Source organism: Malania oleifera, chromosome 13, assembly GCF_029873635.1.
Source record: "Malania oleifera isolate guangnan ecotype guangnan chromosome 13, ASM2987363v1, whole genome shotgun sequence".
Taxonomy (NCBI): domain Eukaryota; kingdom Viridiplantae; phylum Streptophyta; class Magnoliopsida; order Santalales; family Ximeniaceae; genus Malania; species Malania oleifera.
The window spans coordinates 41,129,085-41,135,840 of record NC_080429.1 but is presented as its reverse complement, the minus strand read 5'-3'; positions in this window follow the sequence as shown (position 1 = coordinate 41,135,840).

Genomic DNA, 6,756 nt, shown 5'->3' with positions numbered 1-6,756 from the left:
TATCTATGCATTGCAAGATGTCACGGTTGTAGGTGGAGTTGCAGTTGTAGAATCTAAATTAGATATTCTGTGGCATATGCGGTTAAGAAATAAGGGTGACTACATGTATTCAGATGTTTGGGGAATGGCTAGGATAGCATCATGGGGCAAACATATGTTTTTCATGGGTTTAACACAAAAGGTCATGGTTTATCTCATGTGGCACAAGCCTGATATTGATGTGTTTACTAGGTTAAACTTGTGGTTGAGATGGAGTACCAGACCGGGAGAGAGATCCTTAGGTCAGACATTGGGGCTAAGTACACTAGTTTCATTCAAGGAGTTTTGTGAGCAAGGAAGGTTATATATATAGGGCTTGCAGGGTACTTCTTAGTGAAATCAATGAGTATGGCACATTTCTCATGTGACCGATCACCAAAGGTATTGCTAGATGGGATAGCTGCAAGTGAATTATGGGCAGGTTTTATGGTAGACTACTCAGGTATGAGTAGATGTCCACTAACGCACTATTCTAGTAATGGAGGATCTAGGCTTGGTGTTATGTCTAGACAGTGGTCTTTCTGGGGTATAAAAAAGGTGGGTGCAAGTTGGGTGATCCTATGACAAACAAAGGGGAGATCGAGAACATGGCTTTTGGTGAGAAAGTCATGGGCAACGTACTCAGGTAAAGGAAGAGAAACAAATGCTAGAAAACTATAGCAGCAGCATACATGTAATTCAGGTGGAGTTAAGGACTTAGGGCAAAAATGCAGGGAGTTCTATCTCAGGTCAAAAAAATCACTGTATGAATGGACATGTGATGCAGGTGGAGCTACAGACTCAAGATAGAGATGATGTTGTTCATATTGTAGAGAGTTTCAGTTCGAGAGACCATAAGGATCACGGTGGGCCCATGTGCACTATCAGACCACCACTCAGGTATAAATTTGGCATTCTGGTGTTATATGCATTCATTACTACCAGCAGCAAGGTTCCTAATATTTTTCAAGTTGTCGTGCACAGCAAAGGGGAAAATAGAAGGATAAGTGTTATGGTGGAGGAAATGGAGGTATTGCATATGTACCAGGTGTGTGAGTTGATGAGGTTTCTAATGTGGAAGAGGGTGATAGGATGTAGTGGAGTGATGTATTTGTTGTGTGCAAATGACATGTTATTGGCTGAGAATGCTTTGACTGAGGCTTATCAGTTGGGAACTCTATTGAAAGTTTTTTACATGAATGTGTTGGGTATGGCCAAGAAAGGTATTGGTTTGATGATTCGCATAGACAGAGCTACAAGTAGATTAGTGTTATCTTGGGGTGGCTTTTTTAACAAAACCGCAGGGAGACTTCGTTTGCCATCTCAGGGAGGTTCTATGGAGAATCAATGTGAAATGTCTACCACTCAGTACTTAAGAACGGGTTATGATATCCGAGATATGGGTCCCTCGTGATGATGTAATGGGGTGTTTCGGCAGGCAACAGAGTGGACCGTCAGTTGTGAGATTTTTTAAAGACTATGTAGGGGGCTTTGGTGAAAGAAGGCTTACAACAATGTTTGTGTTTACTGTTTTGGGAAGGATTTATTAGAAGCCTAGGGCAGATTCTTAGATTGTTGCATCTACAATTGTATCAGGGTTGATGGTAGAAGTCGAAGCTACCATCGGCAAGTTGAAGCGGCAGTGCATGGACTTGGTGTCTGTCTCTAATTGCTAGATAGAAGACGGTCCCAACCTAACATTCCAAGGTCAAGGTGGAGCAACGAGCTATGTTTTTAGGTTCTCCTAAGGGGTGTATACTCCCCAAGGTGGAGATTTTTGTGTTTTTGTGGCTCATATACTTGATGGATTGCATAAACAAGGAAGAAGACATAGTTGAAAATCATATGTGCTGGGGAGCAGTAGGGAAACAAACGATTATTTGGCCGAAACATATGACAGTTTTGCTCTAGAATTCAAACAATTTATATTCTGTTTGAAACAGTCAACGGTTTGGCTTGGGACAGCCGTAGATTTTGAATTTTGAATATTTGGACATTATTTTGGTTGGGTTTTGGGGGTAAACCTCTGAGGAGGCTTATATATACATAGAATACGTTGTATATATTATGCCAAGTGATTCAAGTGTGGTTGAGAGAGAATCTAGAGGATACTTGTATTGTTCTTATAATTTATACAAGAATATAGTGAATCTTTGTTGTTTGCTCCTGTAGATGTAGGCATTGCCGAACCACGTAATTATCTGTATCTTTGTGATTGTTATTGCTTTAATTTACTTGTTGTGGTTGTGTATTGTTCTATATATTCACCATAGATTACTGCAGTGTGTGTTTGATCTTTTACACAAATATATATATCGATGTGCATATTTTGGGGTTTTTTACACAACATATACACCTCTACCTCTTTGTGCATCATGTCATGGAAAAGGGTCACATAGCCCTTTGATAAGTTGTGCCAGCATTCTTCAGCCCAAAAAGGCACGACCTTGTAGCAAAAGGTGTATTATTGTGTAATGAAGGTCGTTTTTCTTATCATCTTTTGTTATTTTAATTTGGTTGTACCCTGAAAACCCATCCATGAAAAAAAATAACATATCTGTCCTAGTGTGTTATCCACAAGCATATTAATGTGAGGTAATGGGAAGTCATATTTTGTGAATTCAAATCTCTATAGTCCACACACATCCTGACTCTACCATCCTTTTTGGGGACCAAGACAACATTTTCCACCCACACTAGTTAATGCAACTTCCAGGAAACCCGTATGAAACTATTTTTTCACTTACTTTTAAATTTTCATCTGCTATTTAAGACGCATCCTTATGAGTTTTTACTTAACTGGCTTACACCCAGGCCACACCAGTATTTGATGGACTACCGTAAGGTTTCTAAACCTAGCATGTCTTAACATAACCAAGCAAAGACATCTTTGAACTCATGCAACAAGCTTATTATTTTTCTCCTTATTTGGGGGTTCATCAGTGTCCCAAACTTAACTTCCTGGGGAGATTCTTCCGTCCCTAAATTCACAGTCTTCGTTGCTTCCGCATGTAGCTTAATTCCTTTATTTTCTTGCTCTAACAACCTCAAGATTTCCCCTAACAGCTCTAGCTCTTTTTCTCCCTCTTGGAGGTTGTGCGAGACACTTTCATTGCAATCAATATCATTCAAAGGGCATTTTGAGTATAGTCTAATTTTTCTATGAACAAAATGGTGACATGTATAAATAAAAGAAGTTGAATTTATCATGACTCAGAAGACAATGATGGAGCAAGAAACAAAAACATGCATTGGAATAAAAAGGATGAGCCTATTTACAATAAAAATAATAAACAAAGAAAGAAAGAAAGAAAGAAAAAAGAAAAGAACAAAAGGGGGGCTTCCTTTGGCCACAAGTCAAACCATCGGGAGAATAAATGTTTGGCAAATCACGCACATATTGGAAAAACAATGATGATACAATTACCTAGAGGACTAGATGGAAATATTGGAACACTTAGATTGTTCCCCTCTTGTCTGATCACATTAATTGATAGTTGACTTTCTAGGAGGTGTGGAAGTCCCACAAGCTTAGCATCTTCTTTTGGAACAACTTCCAATTGGTACGGACAATGCAGGAAGGCCTTGGAAAAGTGTAGCAAATATGTAGGAACACCATACCAGGCTCATTTGGAAGTCTCCCCTCAATCTTGACCATCCTCCTCTCTCTTTCGCAGAGCAATGGCATCGTCCCTATCCTTTTTTGTTGCATGAAATCCCACACCAAAGGTATACTTATAGTTCTTCAGTGTCACTAACTCAGTTGTTCCTTGCAAATTTTTTCCAAGCCCTTTGCCCACTTAATAGTTTTGTTTCAACATTTGTCAAACATACATCATACTTATCTCTAAAATATTTGGTTTAGGAGCTTCAAAATATTCACTTACGTAGGTTAGGGACATTATCTCAAAACCGTGAAAAGAACTCTTGATTCTTTTGTCATTGGTCCTGATATGAGGCATAATTTATAAACTATATACTCCATGGTTCTTTTCTGCTTTCACTTTTATTAGTTGATTCCCATATATGAATTTCAGCTTTTGATGTAAAGAGGATGGTATCGCCCCTGTTGTGTTAATCCATGGACACCCTAGTAACATATTGAAAGAAAGCATAATATTCAAGACTTGAAACACGACAGAAAGGGTGCATGGTCCAATTCTGATGTCTAAAGATCAATCTCTCCTACGATTTCTCTATTTTTTCCATCGAAGGCCTTGATTATGAGGCTACTCTTTCTCATCAATGACTTGTCTGCACCCAATCTTATTAGCAAGGCATAAGTGCACACATTAAGAGAGGATCACTTGTCCAACAAGACTTGAGATACAATCATCTTTCCATGCTTGAATTCAATGTGCAGTAAGCTCACATAGCCTCGTCCTTCTAGTGGGATCATGTCATCTATATATGCTATGTAGTTGACAACTTGTATTGAATTGACAAGATTTTGAAATTATTTCAATGGAACATCTTGGGGAACATAGGCCTCATTTAGAAACTTTATCAGAGAATTCCAATGGCCCTCAAAGGCCATGAGTAGGTTGAGTACAAAAATTCAGATTGGGGTCTTACTTAATCGCTCAACAATGTCATACTCACTGGTCTTGAGCTACTACATAAACTTGGTGATTTCCTCATCACTGAATTTCCTCTTCTTTTTTTCATCCACTTCTTTTCCTTATCTTCATGCCATCTCTTTGTTTTATTCGTCTTCTCTAACTCTTCAAGAGTGTAACATCTTCCACTCCGAGTGAATCTTCCAACTCTGTCCAAATTGGTTATACTCGACCACATCAGGATCGATGAACTCTACTTCATACTTCCAACATATAGCTTGGTCAGTTGAATAAGGTAAAGGCGCAGGGAGTCAGAGGGTTAGTAGCTTGTTTGTTGGAGAGGTAATGAGATGGACTATTGGGGGTGTAGGCAATAATAACTAGGGTGGATATGGGCTGATGACATTTACATTCGTGGATTCAAACGACTCAATAGGTTTATTAATAGACTCATGGATGTGGATGTTGATTGGTGGATTGTTCAAATGATGGGAGGGGAATAATAGCTTCAATAATATTCATATATGGGGTTCTATAATCTGGAAACGAGTTAGTTTTGAAATTGTGGTTGGGCACTTCTTGGAACTTCAAAATGTCAGCATCAATTAGATCTTGGACTCGATGCTTAAAGGTTAGGCAATTTTTTGTGGCTTGTATAGGGGAATTCATATGGAATTTGCATATCAAATTTAGGTTATGGCACCTTATTTATTGTCCCGAACTCATTAGGACAGGTACTATGCCGGTATAGTTCAGTCAAAAGATTTGTCATAGTAGTGAACTCTTTTCAGGGCACCATACCAGCCTCTCCTTCCTTTTTCTCCTTCTTGACAAATTTTTTCTTTTTCCCTGCATTCTACTTAATAGGTCAAGTGTAATCCACCATCTTTCTTGTCTTCAATCCATTCTTTATTTTATTCTCGATACTATAACAATCATGAAGGTATACAAACTATGAGGGATCAACCTATTGAATTATATTCCCTTTAAGTACCCACAAATACTAATGCCACTTCTGTGTTTATTAAGGGTGGGTTCACTTGTGCAGCTACTTATCTCCACCTTTGCGCATATTCCTTGAAGGTCTCTAAATCATTATTTTCCATGTTCTTCAAGCTTGTTTGGTTATGCACCACATCTATGTTGAACTAGTATTGCTTCAAAAATAGATTGGCGAGGTCTCTCTATTTCTAGACCTAGCTTTTGGCCAACGATGTATACCACTTTACCACCAGACTTGTGAGACTCTCATGGAATACATGCATCAAATGATTCTAGCTTTTTGGCATAGGGCACCATCTTCTTGGAATACATGTGGAGATGGATCTTCAAATACCCCGTTCCATTGTACTTGTCAAAATTGGGTACTTTGAATTTTTCAAACAACACCACATTTGTAAACAAACACAAATCATCTCTACAAACTTTAGATTGACCTTAACTGTTCCTCTATATAGGTCCTTTGATCTTTGTCAATGGTAGATTGTCCTTCTTCTTCTTATAGCTTAGGCTACTCCGTGGATAGGGTTTACCCAGTGATGTTTATAAAGATTGGTTCTAAAAGGATTGGTTTTTCCTAAAGGGATTAAGCCTCATCAGTCATTGGTGCTTTCCTTTTCATCATTCACACCAGCTCAACTATAACCTTTTCCAAGGACTTTATCCTCTTCTTTGTCAATGTGTCCTTACTTTGACTTGACTCTGGCTTATCCATGCTTCTAGATCTTGCTCAAGTAATAATAGGTTCTCGGGCAACATGCTGGTGCCTCTTTTGGGGTGGAATTTTGAAAGTTTTTTCTACTGCACACTAAGTCATAACACAAGCCAACAAAGCAACAATAATAAAAAATGAAATAGTAGTTCGTTGCATCATGAACATGACATGCCATAGGACCCTTGATTTCTACCCTATATAAGGACTATTCATCCCACGAGGACGTACTACTCTAATTTTTATGCATTCATCCATAGGATTACACTACTCGAAGGAGGCAAACCGAAGAATTTTTATTCATCATTTAAAAAAATCAATTACAATCACCATTGGGAAGAGCACTTGCATTTTTCTATTCATATGCCTCCCTTACTCTCTTAAAATAATTCAATACATCAAAAAACAAAGAGAAAACTCGGGTCAACCCAATTGGTGCCATCTGAGCTAGTGTTTCCTTGATCTTCA